This window comes from Prionailurus bengalensis, chromosome A3 (genome assembly GCF_016509475.1).
Source record: "Prionailurus bengalensis isolate Pbe53 chromosome A3, Fcat_Pben_1.1_paternal_pri, whole genome shotgun sequence".
Taxonomy (NCBI): domain Eukaryota; kingdom Metazoa; phylum Chordata; class Mammalia; order Carnivora; family Felidae; genus Prionailurus; species Prionailurus bengalensis.
In genome coordinates, this window is record NC_057354.1 from 45,927,895 (window position 1) to 45,941,086 (window position 13,192).

The window sequence follows — 13,192 nt, forward strand, 5'->3', positions numbered from 1 at the left end:
ATACAAGCAAATGAAGTCAGCAATACTACCCCTTTTTACATATTAGGGAAACAAGGTTATGAAAGGTTAAACTATCTGCCCAGGGTCACACAGTTAGCCAATGACAGAGCTAGGATTCTATCCTAGGTTGAACTGGCCCCAGAGTTTTTCTCTGCTATCACAAATGGCTGCTGTGCATCCAGGGGCCTCTGGGGACCCTTCTAAGTGGTCACCTTCTGAAAAATCAGCTGACCCAGACTATTAGACCTGAGAAGATATGACTCTTGTTTCCTGATGTATCCTGGTTCCTAGAACAGTACCTGACCTGTGGCATGCACTTACAAGTGAATGAATGAATGAATGAGGCTAAACTCTCTGAAATGTCTTCAGGGGTCTAATTGCAGGTGTTAATGGGACCAGGGAGGATTACAGTTCATTGCCTAGTGGTGTAGCCACTTACTCCTAGGTTCCTGTGTGTATTTCCCATTCATTCATTCTTTCTTTCTTTCAACTAATATTGGTTCATTCAACTAAAGATACTGAGTACCTATTATACACAAAGCACCATGCTACATGCTATATTTTCAGTTAAGAGACAATTATTCCTGAGCCTGCCTCCATGGAGTTCACAGTCAAGAGAAGGGGGCAGGCATTAATCAAAAGAATCATACAAATTACATCTGAAAAAGCCTCTTGTTCACATTTAAATTTACAGAAAAAAAAGGTAAGGAGAGTGGAACATGTTAGACATGACCCAGAGAACTGTCAGTGAAATCCAGACTCTATGAAACTCTATAGGACAAATAATCCACTTCAACAAATAAATTTCAATGGGAGAAAATGAAGGTGTGGAGAGAAACACCTACAAATTAAGAGATTTAAAATACATATCAATTAATCACACAATGTGACTCCTATTTTGATGCTAATTCAAACAAACTATAAAACTTATGTAAGATAAGTATACATTTGGAACGATTGGATATTTGTTATTGAAGAATTATTGTACTTATTTTCAATGTGATAGTATTATAGTTGTGTTTAGAAAAGAAGAGGCTTTCTTGTTAAGAGACATATAATGAAATATTTATGGATGAAATAGGATGTCTCGGATTGGCTTCAAAAGGAAGGAAAGATGTGGATATGACTAGATTTCCCATGAGTTGACAAAATGTTGAAACTCATAACGGTGGCTTGGAAGTTCATGATACTATGTTGTCTACTTTGGTATGGTTGAAATTTTTCACAATATAAAGTTTATAGAAAGGATCACACAAATATTTTGTTATAAACCAAGGATCAAGGATGGGGAACCATGAAGATTGGAACAGGTGAACCTGATAGACAGGCAGGCCCAGGAAGGTCTCCCTGGCAAGAAAGGGTGTTTCCTTTTCTGTATTGATTCTATTTATTTAAAAATAATATTTTTGGAAATATATTTTTGAAACCATTTTCCTTCCCCCCCCTTTTTTTCTGGTAGAGAAACTCTTCAAAGTACATAATACTAAGTGGGAATATATTTGTTGTCCCATATGGGGATTTGTCTATTTGCAAAAGTGCTTATTTTCTTTCCTAACTTGAAATTTGTTGGCTTGAGTGGAAAACAGAAGGAGATCCAAGGATGTCATTATCCTAATAAAACCTTATTGCCTGAATATCCATCACACATTAAACAATTACTGAGAGTGCTAGCTTCAGCAGCACACGTACTAAAATTGGAAGGACACAGAGAAGACTAGCATGGCCCTTATGTAAGAAAGACATAACAAATTTGGGAAGCAATGCATATTTTGTGTCTACGTGGGAAGATGGATGTTTGCTGAACCTCTTGAGGTAACCATTTCACAATATGTGTAAATCAAACCGTCATACTGTATGCCTTAAACTTATACAATGATGCATGTCAACTATTTCTCAGTAAAACTGGAAAAAACATAATTACTGAGATTCCTTGTGGAAAGCGGGTTAAGGGGTTTTAAATTAAGGCCATTCTTTGAAGCCCCTCCCATCTAGAGATATAGACTGTATCCCCTCCCCTTTGAGTCTGGACCAGCTTGTGATTGCTTCAACCTAAAGAATGCAGTGAGAGTGGTTAAGGTGTGATCTCTGAGGTTGGAAAAGCCTGGAAATCTTCACCTGTTTCTCTTGGGACATTCACTGTGGGAGCCATAGCTGCCATATAAGGAGTCTGACCAACCCAAGGCTACCATGCTGGGAGGAAGCCCTGGCTGGTGGGGCGGCCCCATGTGGGTGCTCTGATTGACAGTCCCAGCTGAAGTTCTAGCCTACCTAGCATCAACTACCAAACCTGTGGGTAAGGAGGCCTCTAAGTGACTCCAGCCCCCAACTGGTTAGTTACCCTTAGCCATTAAGTCTTCATAGCTTCATTCATCCCACATCATAGAGCAGAGACAAGCCATACCTACTATGCCTTTTTTTGTGTGTGAGCAAAATAAAATTATTACTTCATGCCACTAAGTTTGGGAATGGTTTGTTATATAGCTATAGCAACCAGAACAGAGGGCCAGCAGGAGGACTGGTAAGCAGGTACTCTTAGAATGCATTTAATAAGGGACCTCAGTGCTCACAACAGCTGTGGAAGAGCTGGAGGTAAGGAAGGCAGGGGCTACCACTGGACCACACTGCTGCAGCAGGAGGTCATGAGACTATGTTCACTCCTGCCCTCACAAATGCCACCAAAACAGTCTTCTCACACACATCACTGCAAACTGGGAGGTCACAGGCTGCCTGTCAACCATCATCTCTGCAGAGGTACCCTCCACATCCCTTCCACCATCCAAATTTTGCATGAATAAATAACACTGGCAAAAATTGAATTTATAATCCTAGCTGCAAGGGAGCCTGGAGAGGCTAAGAAGTTTAGTTTTCAGACTTCCAGCTTCTACAGTGCAGTGGGAGGTGGGACAGAATTAGGTGAAAGTAAAAAACCTTGGCCCTGGAGAGTTCTTTCTCTTCTTGGAGGTAGAAGGAGAACCAAGATGAATTCAGGTTTTCCATTTTGATATTTACGAATGTAAAGCATTTATTTAAATCCCCTTTAGAAAATAATCAAATTTTCATTTTACAGAAGAGGCAGGGCTTGGAGAATAAACAATCTGCACAGTGAGAACACATAAGCAGAACCAGGACCAGGTAAAATGGCAGGTGCTGGAAAGGAGACCTGGGTCCCCAGCTTAGAGGAGGAGGTAGCACTGGAGAGGGGCAGAGCAGGGCTGGCCTCCATCACCACCATCACACCTGTGAGGTCTGCCACTTTTCTATTAGCCAATCCCAAGGTCTGGGGAATAGGAGTTCACCTTAAGGACTGGATAGGACTAGAGGTAACCGGTACTCAATATTTCCTTACATCTTCGTTGTCACACCTTCTCTCTGAGCCTTAATTCCCTTACTAATAAAATGGAGGATAATAGCTTATAGACTCATATTATAAGAAAGCATACGTGAAACTACATAACAGATCATTCTCTATCCTCTCTGATAAGTGTCCTTTCCTTCATGACATGAGGCAGTAAATGGTTGTAAATGAGATATCTGACATAAAGAGTTTCTCTTTTTTTTAATTTTTTAAAATTTTATTTTAAAAATAAAATAAATAAAATTTATTAATTTTTTGAGAGACAGAGACAGAGCATGAGTGGGGAAGAGGTAGAGAGAGAGGGAGACATAGAATCCGATGCAAGCTCCAGGCTCCAAGCTGTCAGCACAGAGTTTGAACTCACAGACTGTGAGATCATGACCTGAGCCGAAGTTGGACACCCAACCAACTGAGCCACCCAGGTACCCCAAAGAGTTTCTCTCTTAATAGTATCTCTCCACTTCTTGAACACAAATGGTAGCATTGTGGTGTCTTTTCTCTTTTCAATCCTTCCCATTCTTTTTCCTCCAGAAGTACCAACATGAGCTTGTAGAATCTCTCCTTTGAAAAAAGTGTCATGGAGCTGGGCACACATAACTGAACCAATAACTTTCAATTTGCTTTTCTAGTAGTGTATCTGAGGTCCCAGATAATTTTCCCCAAAGCTTCTCTAACCTCTCAGCAGCTGGTGTTTCTTATAACCCCATTATACACCTGGATGGGTCTGCTTGAGACTCTTCTATCTTCAACTACCTAATGAGCCATTGTGATCAAGAGGGCACCTTCAGCTGGCCTTACAACTCACCATGACGGTAAGTAATGCTTAGTCAAGTTGTTCTCATCATCACCTTGCAACAAGCTCTTGAAAAACATGAGGACCTTAAGTGGCTATTGACTTGAAAGTGATAATAATGTGGCTTTTGGTGAGACCACATCAGTACCCCTTATGCTGGCCTAAAAGTTGATGAAGATTTTCTACTTGTGCAGCAGTTTCCTTACATAAAATGGGCATACCTGTACTTTCTGCTTTATGAAAACCTCCTGGCAAGCTCTGATTAGATGCAATCCTCCCCTCACAAAAATCTTAGTGACTTCATGAGGTAGTCAGAAATTAATCTCAGTTCTCTGAATTCTCTCCAAACATCAGGATGTCTCCCCAACTCAGGCCCATACTAGAGTATGTGTAGAACACTTTCAATGTTGTATCTGGACAAAAGGGTAATCATAGCCTCTTTTTCTCTACTGTAGCATCGCTGTCAGTGACTTTGAGTGAAGCTATTTATCCAACTATTTTGGTTTGAGCTCCTCCAACAGCTTGACCCTGAGACAAGAATTTGGGAGCAAGTAATTTATTTGAGAAGCAATTCCAGGAAATACCATGGGGAAGAAAGGAAGTGAGGGAAGAGAAAGAACCAATACAAAGTGGTGAAGAGCAGGCTAATGCTATGAACAACTGGAGTTCAATCTTACTGGGACCTCTGGGATCATCTCAAACACTTCAGAGTTGTCCTCCTGAGCAAGTCAGGGTATTATTCATTAACCTCCACCTATCATTGCTTGAGGGCTGCTCCTGGGAGGATTTATTCTCCAATACTTCCAGCATGACCAACTTGTAGGCTAAGACTGTCCTATAACCAGATGAAGGACTCAGGAAAAGAGTTTGAGGTAGAAAGCCATCAGCCTATATAAGAAGAGTTTACTCAAGCTACAAGTGACTTCTAATGTGAACCAATGGGCTATGGGCAGAGAGTATTAGTATCACCTACTACACAAACCAATAGCTAACATTAAGATAAACTATTCACACTTGAAGATTAAAGAACATCCTACTAAAGAATAAATGGATAAGCCAAGAAGTTAAAGAGGAAATTAGAAAGTACATGCAAGCCAATGAAAATGAAAACGCATCCCAAAACCTCTGAGATGCAGAAAAGGTCGTCATAAGAGGAGAGCATATAGCAATCCAGGCCTTCCAAAAGAAGGAAGAAAGGTCTCAAATACACAACAACCTAACCTTACACCTAAAAGAGCTGGATAAAGAACAGCAAATAAACTCAAAACCAGCAGAATAAGGGAAATAATAAAGATTAGAGCAGAGAACAATGATATTAAAATTGAAAAAAAAAGGGGCGCCTGGGTGGCTCAGTCAGTTGGGTGTCCGACTTCAGCTCAGGTCATGATCTCGTGGTCTGTGAGTTCGAGCCCCGCGTCGGGCTCTGTGCTGACAGCTCAGAGCCTGGAGCCTGTTTCAGATTCTGTGTCTCCCTGTCTCTCTGACCCTCCCCCATTCATGCTCTCTCTTTGTCTCAAAAATAAATAAAAACGTTAAAATTTTTTTTAATTTAAAATTGAAAAAAAAGAATAGAATAGATCAATGAAACCAGGAGATGATTCTTTGAAAGAATTACCAAAATTGATAAACCCCTAGTCAGTTTGATCAAAAAGAAAAAGGAAAGGACCCAAATAAATAAAATCAATAATTAAAGAGGAGAGATCACAATCATTGCTGCAGAAATACAAACAATAATAAGTGAATATTATGAGCAATTATATCCCAATAAATTGGGCAATATGGAAGAAATGGACAAATTCCTAGAAAAATATGAACTACCAAAACTGAAGCAGAAACAAATAGGAAATTTGAACAAACCCATTCAGTTTTTCCCCATTGAGGATGATATTAGTGTGTCAGTAATGAAATTACCAGTAATGAAATTACCAGTAATGAAATTGAATAAGTAACCAAAAATCTCTCAAGAAATAAGAATCCTGGGCCATATGGCTTTCAAGGGGAATTTTACCAAACATTTAAAGAAGAGTTGACACCTATTCTTTTGAAACTGCTCCAAAAAAAAAAAAAAAAAGAAAGAAATGTAAGGAAAACTTCCAAACTCATTCTATGAGGCCAGCATTACCTTGATTCCAAAACCAGGCAAAGACTCCACTAAAAAGGAGAACTACAGACCAATTTCCCTGATGAACATGGATGCAAAAAGTCTCAACAAGACACTATCAAACCAAATCCAACAATACATAAAAAGAATTATCCACCACAATCAAGTGGGATTTATTCCTGAAATGCAGAGCTGGTTCAATATCTGCAAATCAATCAATGTGATACATCACATTAATAAAAGAAAGGATAAAAACCACATGATCCTCTCAATAGATTATGAAAAAAGCATTCAACAAAATACAGCATCCTTTCTTTTTTTTAAGGTTTACTTATTTTTGAGAGAGATAGAGAGAGACAGAGACAGAGTGCTAGCAGGGGAGAGGCAGACACACACACACACACACACACACACACACAGAATCTGAGGCCGGCTCCAGGCTCTGAGCTGTCAGCACAGAGCCTGATGCAGGGCTTAAACTCATGAGCCGTGAGATCATGACCCGAGCCAAAGTTGGATGCTTAACCAACTGAGCCACCCAGGCGCCCCTACAGCATCCTTTCTTGATAAAAAAAAAAAACGCAAGAAAGTAGGGACAGAAGGAACATACATCAAGATCATAAAGGTCATATATGAAAGACCCACACTAATATCATCCTCAATGGGGAAAAACAGAGCTTTCCCCCTAAGGTCAGGAACATAACAATGATGTCCACTCTCAACACTGTTGTTCAAAATAGTGTTGGAAGTCCTAGACTCAATAACCAGACAACACAAAGAAATAAAAGGCATTCAAATCACCAAGGAGGAAGTGAAACTTAACCTCTTCGCAGATGACATGATACTCCATGTGGAAAACCCAAAAGACTCCACCAGAAAACGGCTACAACTGATATATGAATTCATCAAAGTGGCAGGACATAAAATCAATGTATAGAAATCAGTTGCATTTCTATACACCAATAATGAAGCAGCAGAAAGAGAAATCAAGAAATTGATCCTATTTACAATTGCACCAAAACCCATAAAATATCTAGGAATAAATCTAACTAAAGGGTGAAAAATCTATACACTGAAAACCATAGAAAGCTTATGAAAGAAATTGAAGAAGACACAAAAAATGGAAAAACATTCCAAGCTCACAGATTGGAAGAACAAATATTGTTAAAATGTCTCTACTACCCAAAGCAATCTACATATTCAATGCAACCCCTTTCAAAATAACATTAGTATTCTTCACAGAGCTAGAACAAACAATCCTAAAATTTGTATGGAAGCAGAAAAGACCCCGAATAGCCAAAGCAATCCTGAAAAAGAAAGCCAAAGCTGGAGGCATAACAATCCTAGACTTCAAGCTATATTACAAAGCTGTAATCATCAAGACAGTATGGTACTGGCACAGGAACAGACATGTATATATCAATGGAACAGAATAGAGAGCCCAGAAATGAACCCACAAATATATGGCTGACTAATCTTTGACAAAGCAGAAAGAATATCCAATGGAAAAAAAGACAGTCTCTTCAGCAAATGGTGTTAGGAACTGGACAGCAACACAGAGAAGGATGAACCTGGACCACTTTCTTACACCATACACAAAAATAAACTCAAAATGGATCAAAGACCTAAACATAAGACAGGAAGCCATCACAATGCTCAAGGAGAAAATAGGCAACAACCTCTTTGACCTTGGCCACAGCAACTTCTTACTTGACTTGTCCCTGGAGGTAAGGGAAACAAAAGCAAAAATGAGCTATTAGGACCTTATGAAGATAAAAACTTGTGCACAGCAAAGGAAACAATCAATAAAACTAAAGGGCAACCAACGGAATGGGAAAAGGTATTTGCAAATAACATACTGGACAAAGGGCTAGTATCCAAAATCTATAAAGAGCTCACCAAACTCCACACCTGAAAACAAATAATCCAGTGAAAAAATGGGCAGAAAACATGAATAGAAACTTTTCTAAAGAATACATCCAGATGGCCAACAGGCACATGAAAAGATGCTCAACGTCGCTCCTCATCAGGGAAATACAAATCAAAACCACACTCAGATGCCACCTCACACCAGTCAGAGTGGCCAAAATGAACAAATCAGGAGACTATAGATGCTGGAGAGGATGTGGAGAAACGGGAACCCTCTTGCACTGTTGGTGGGAATGCAAACTGGTGCAGCCACTCTGGAAAACAGTTCCAGTGGAGTTTCCTCAAAAAGTTAAAAATAGACCTACCCTATGACCCAGCAATAGCACTACTAGGAATTTACCCAAAGGATACAGGAGTGCTGATGCATGGGGGCAATTGTACCCCAATGTTTATAGCAGCACTTTCAACAATAGCCAAATTGTGGAAAGAGCCTAAATGTCATCAACTGATGAATGGATAAAGAAATTGTGGTTTATATACACAATGGAATACTACATGGCAATGAGAAAAAATGAAATATGGGCTTTTGTAGCAACGTGGATGGAACTGGAGAGTATTATGCTAAGTGAAATAAGTCATACAGAGAAAGACAGATACCATATGTTTTCACTCTTATGTGGATCCTGAGAAACTTAACAGAAACCCATGGGGGAGGGTAAGAAAAAAAAAAGAGGTTAGAGTGGGAGAGAGCCAAAGCATAAGAGACTCTTAAAAACTGAGAACAAACTGAGGGTTGATGGGGGGTGGGAGGGAGGGGAAGGTAGGTGATGGGTATTGAAGAGGGCATCTTTTGGGATGAGCACTGGGTGTTGTATGGAAACCAATTTCACAATAAATTCCATATATTAAAAAAAATAAAAAAATAAAAAGCTTCTGCACAATGAAGGAAACAATCAGCAAAACTAAAAGGCAACTGAGAGAATGGGAGAAGATATTTGCAAATGACATCAGATAAAGCATAAGTATCCAAAATCTATAAAGAACTTATCAAAATCAATCTGCAAAAAACAAATAATGGGCAAAAGTGAAAAAATGGGCAAAAGACATGAATAGACACTTCTCCAAAGAAGACATCCAGATGGCTAACAGACACATGAAAAAATGCTCAACGTCACTCATCATCAGGGAAATACAAATCAAAACCACAATGAGATACCACCTCACACCTGTCAGAATGGCTAACATTAACAACTCAGAAAAAAATAGATGTTGCTGAGGATGCAGAGAAAGAGGACCTCTTTTGGACTGCTGTTGGGAATGAAAACTGGTACATCCACTCTGGAAAACAGTATGGAGGTTCCTCAAAAAATTAAAAATAGAACTGCCCTATGACCCAGCAATTGTCCTACTAGGTATTTATCCAAAGGATATAAACATGCTGTTTCAAAGGGGCACATGCACCCCAATGTTTATAGCAGCACTATCAACAATAGCCAAATTATGGAAAGAGCCCAAATGTCCATTGGCTGATGAATAGATACATAAGATTGGTAGATGATATAGATATAGATGATATAGATGATATAGATATGGATGATATAGATATATAGATATAGATATACACAATGGAATATTACTTGGAAATCAAGAAGAATGAAATCTTGCCATTTGCAATGACATGGATGGAACTAAAGTGTATTACGCTAAGCAAAATAAGTCAGTCAGAGAAGGACAGATATCATATGATTTCACTCATATGTGGAATTTAAGATGCAAAACAGATGAACATAAGGGAAGGGAAGCAAAAATAATATAAAACAAGAGGGAAGCAAATCATAAAAATTCTTAAATTGATTTAAGAACAAACTGAGAGTTGCCTGGGGTTTGAGTGGGGAGAAGTGCTAAAGGGGGGAAGGGCATTAAGAGGACACTTGTTGGGATGAGCACTGGGTGTATACGTAAGTGATGAATCACTAAATTCTTCCTGAAGTTATAATTACACTATATGTTAACTAACTTGGATTTCAATTTAAAAAAAAAAAAGATAAACCATTCACTTTGACTCTCATATGATTCTTGTGAACACTAAATGATTTGTTTGTGAAAGATTTGATGTATGAATGTAACCATTGGTCTTACACCTTAGAAATAGTAGCAAATAACTCAAAATAGAAAATCTAGAAAAACTAGGGATAGTGTAAAGTCAAGAGGAATTAACAACTAGTTGGAGAGCTAAAAGACCACACAATATCAAAGACCAAAGTAAAGGATAAGACACAAAGGCAGGTGGAAGTGAAGGTGTAACCAATACCCAAAGATCAGCACAATATTGGTGCAGAATAGATGAGAAGAGATAGGCTAAATATTTAATTTTTACTAAACTATGTCTCTTTCTTCTGAAAGAAGTAAACATTCTTGAAAAATAAGGAGAGTTTTGTATGCTTGTTTCAAGAGCAGTATTGTAATACTTTCTCTGTAGAGAAAGGTGGAAGTGATTTTCTTGGTCTTCAGCAGCTCTGTAGGAAGAGGACCCAGGCAGAATAAAAGAAAGGGCCTGAGGAACGACAGAAATGTGGGAAGAGAGTGCTAGCCTAGCCCTGAAAGGAATGCCCTGAAGGTTGTGTTCCTAAAAACAAGTTTCCAGAACATGCATGAGAGAATGGGGTCACTGGTGCAGAGGAAGAAATTAACTGTGAAATGTGTACTAGAAATGCAAGACTACCTGCCTTCCTTTTCCTTGCCACTACCTCCCAACACAACTCTTGTATGAGACAAGGGGTCAGGGGGCCATATTTATACATGGTCTTCCACTACAAATATAGATGACTAGTACAGAGTGAGTCATTCTATTGCCTGGGATGTTTCAATCAGATTTTCTCTTTTTTTTTAACGTTTATTTATTTTTGAGACAGAGAGAGACAGAGCATGAACGGGGGAGGGGCAGAGAGAGGGAGACACAGAATCTGAAACAGGCTCCAGGCTCTGAGCTGTCAGCACAGAGCCCCACGTGGGGCTTGAACTCACGGACCGTGAAATCATGACCTAAGCCGAAGTCAGCCGCTTAACCGACTGAGCCACCCAGGTGCCCCTCAGTCAGATTTTCTATCACAGCAATTTGAACTAAGAGACTCAGAAAATGGGAATGGCTAGCACAAGAACTGTAAAGTCATTTAGCTCTGCTGGAAGTAACAGGGCACATACAACAGAGGAGTGGACTGATGTATAAAAAGAAGTAGAGACAAAAATGGTGTCAGTGGGAGATGGCAGAGTAAGGATATCAGAAAGTTCAACTTTCCATAAGCACCATGAATCAAATGGCAAAACTTGTCAGAATCAAGTTTTTCAGAACTCTGTAAATTAACCAAAGTCTCTAGCATCCTTAGGAACATAAAAAAATATTGCTGAATCTTGGTAAGAATAGAAACCTTGGGCATTTTGATCCCCAATTCTCAGCTCCCCAGCTCAGTGTTAGCCTCAGAAAACAATAGTCTGTATTCCTGGTACCAGAGGGAGTAGAATGAACCTTAGTTCCAAATAATTGTGATTATTTGTCATGGTGGTTCACTGAAAAACTCCACACAAATGGCTTGTCTTTATTTGATCTCACTTGAGGAATTCTGAGGAATCTAGAATGGTACTTGCCTCTTAGGGTGGGTGCAACTGTAAGCATGCTCAACAAACACCTAGGAAGGCTCTAAGCTCTCACTTCTGACCAACCTTGAGGCTCCACACAAGCAGGAAATGAAGACTAAGGCAGAATTGTAAACTACCTGGCTGGGTGATGAACTCATGTAACAACACACACACACAGCGGCCCCATGCAAATACTTGGGGACTTATAGGCTACAGGCATTTGAGAAAATCTCTGTCTAATCGTTAGTCTACCATAAGCTCACTGAGTAGAGATTTCAGTATCTACACATAACAAAGATGCAGAGATTAGAGAATTTATTCAAAAAATTCATTAAACAAACAAACAAACAATAATTTCAACAATGAGCGACAAAAACTAATCCTGAGGACAGAGGGAACCTAATTTTCAGAGTTTCCACATTATATTCCTTTAAGTGTCCAGTTTTCAATAAATTTTATAAGGCATGCAAATAAAAAAGTATGACCGATACATAGGTGGGGGAAGCAATAAATAGAAACTGTCCCAGAAGAAGCACAAACACAGGAGTTATTAGACAAAGACTTATATCAGATATTTTAAATATGTCCAAAGAGCTAAAAGAAAGTATTAAAATGATATCTCAACAAATATAGAATATCAACAAGGATGTAGAAGTTATAAAAGGAACCAAACAAATTCTGGAGTTGAAAAGTATAACAAAAAAGGAAAAATTAACCAGAGGTATTCAACCACAGATTTCAGGAGACAGAAGAAAGAATCAGTGAACCTGAAGATTGTCAATCTTCAAGTCAATCAAGTCAATCAAGATTATCCAGTCTGGGAAGCAGAAAGGAAAAAGAAAAATGAAAAGAGCCTTACAGACCTTTGAGACACCATCAATACACACATAATGAAAGTCCAAGAAAGAGAGGAGAGAGAGAAAAGGGACAAAGTTGATATTTGAAGAAATGATATCTGAAAACTACCGAAGTTTTATTTTTAAAAACTTTAATCCACACATCCAAGGATCTCAATGAATTCCTAGCAAGATAAACTCACAGAGATTTGCATCTCAACACATTAAAATAAAAGTGTCAAAAGCCAAAAGCAAAGATAAAAATCTTAAATCTAGCAAGAGAGAACTCATCACGTACAAAGGATCTTTAATAAAATTATCAGCTGATTTATCATCAGAAAACATGAAGACAAGATGGCTGCGGGATGACATATTCAAAGTACCGAAAGGGAAGCAGCCCAAATATCCATTGATAGATGAATGGATAAATAAGATGTGGTATATATGTATCTCTGTGTGTGTATATGTATATATATACATATACACAGACACACACACACACACATACACACAGTGGAATATTACCCAGCCATTAAAAATAATGAAATCTTGCCATTTGCTACAATATGTATGGATCTAGAGGTTGTAAAGCTAAGTGAAATAAA

General features: G+C 38.7%; 1 non-coding gene across 1 annotated transcript; it reads left to right on the forward strand.

The window, feature by feature from the left end:
• The first annotated feature begins 1,664 nt into the window (after window positions 1-1,664).
• On the forward strand, window positions 1,665-1,772 carry LOC122467373. The gene has a single exon (XR_006292916.1). It is a non-coding gene; the product is annotated as a U6 spliceosomal RNA (small nuclear RNA).
• The last annotated feature ends 11,420 nt before the right edge of the window (window positions 1,773-13,192 follow it).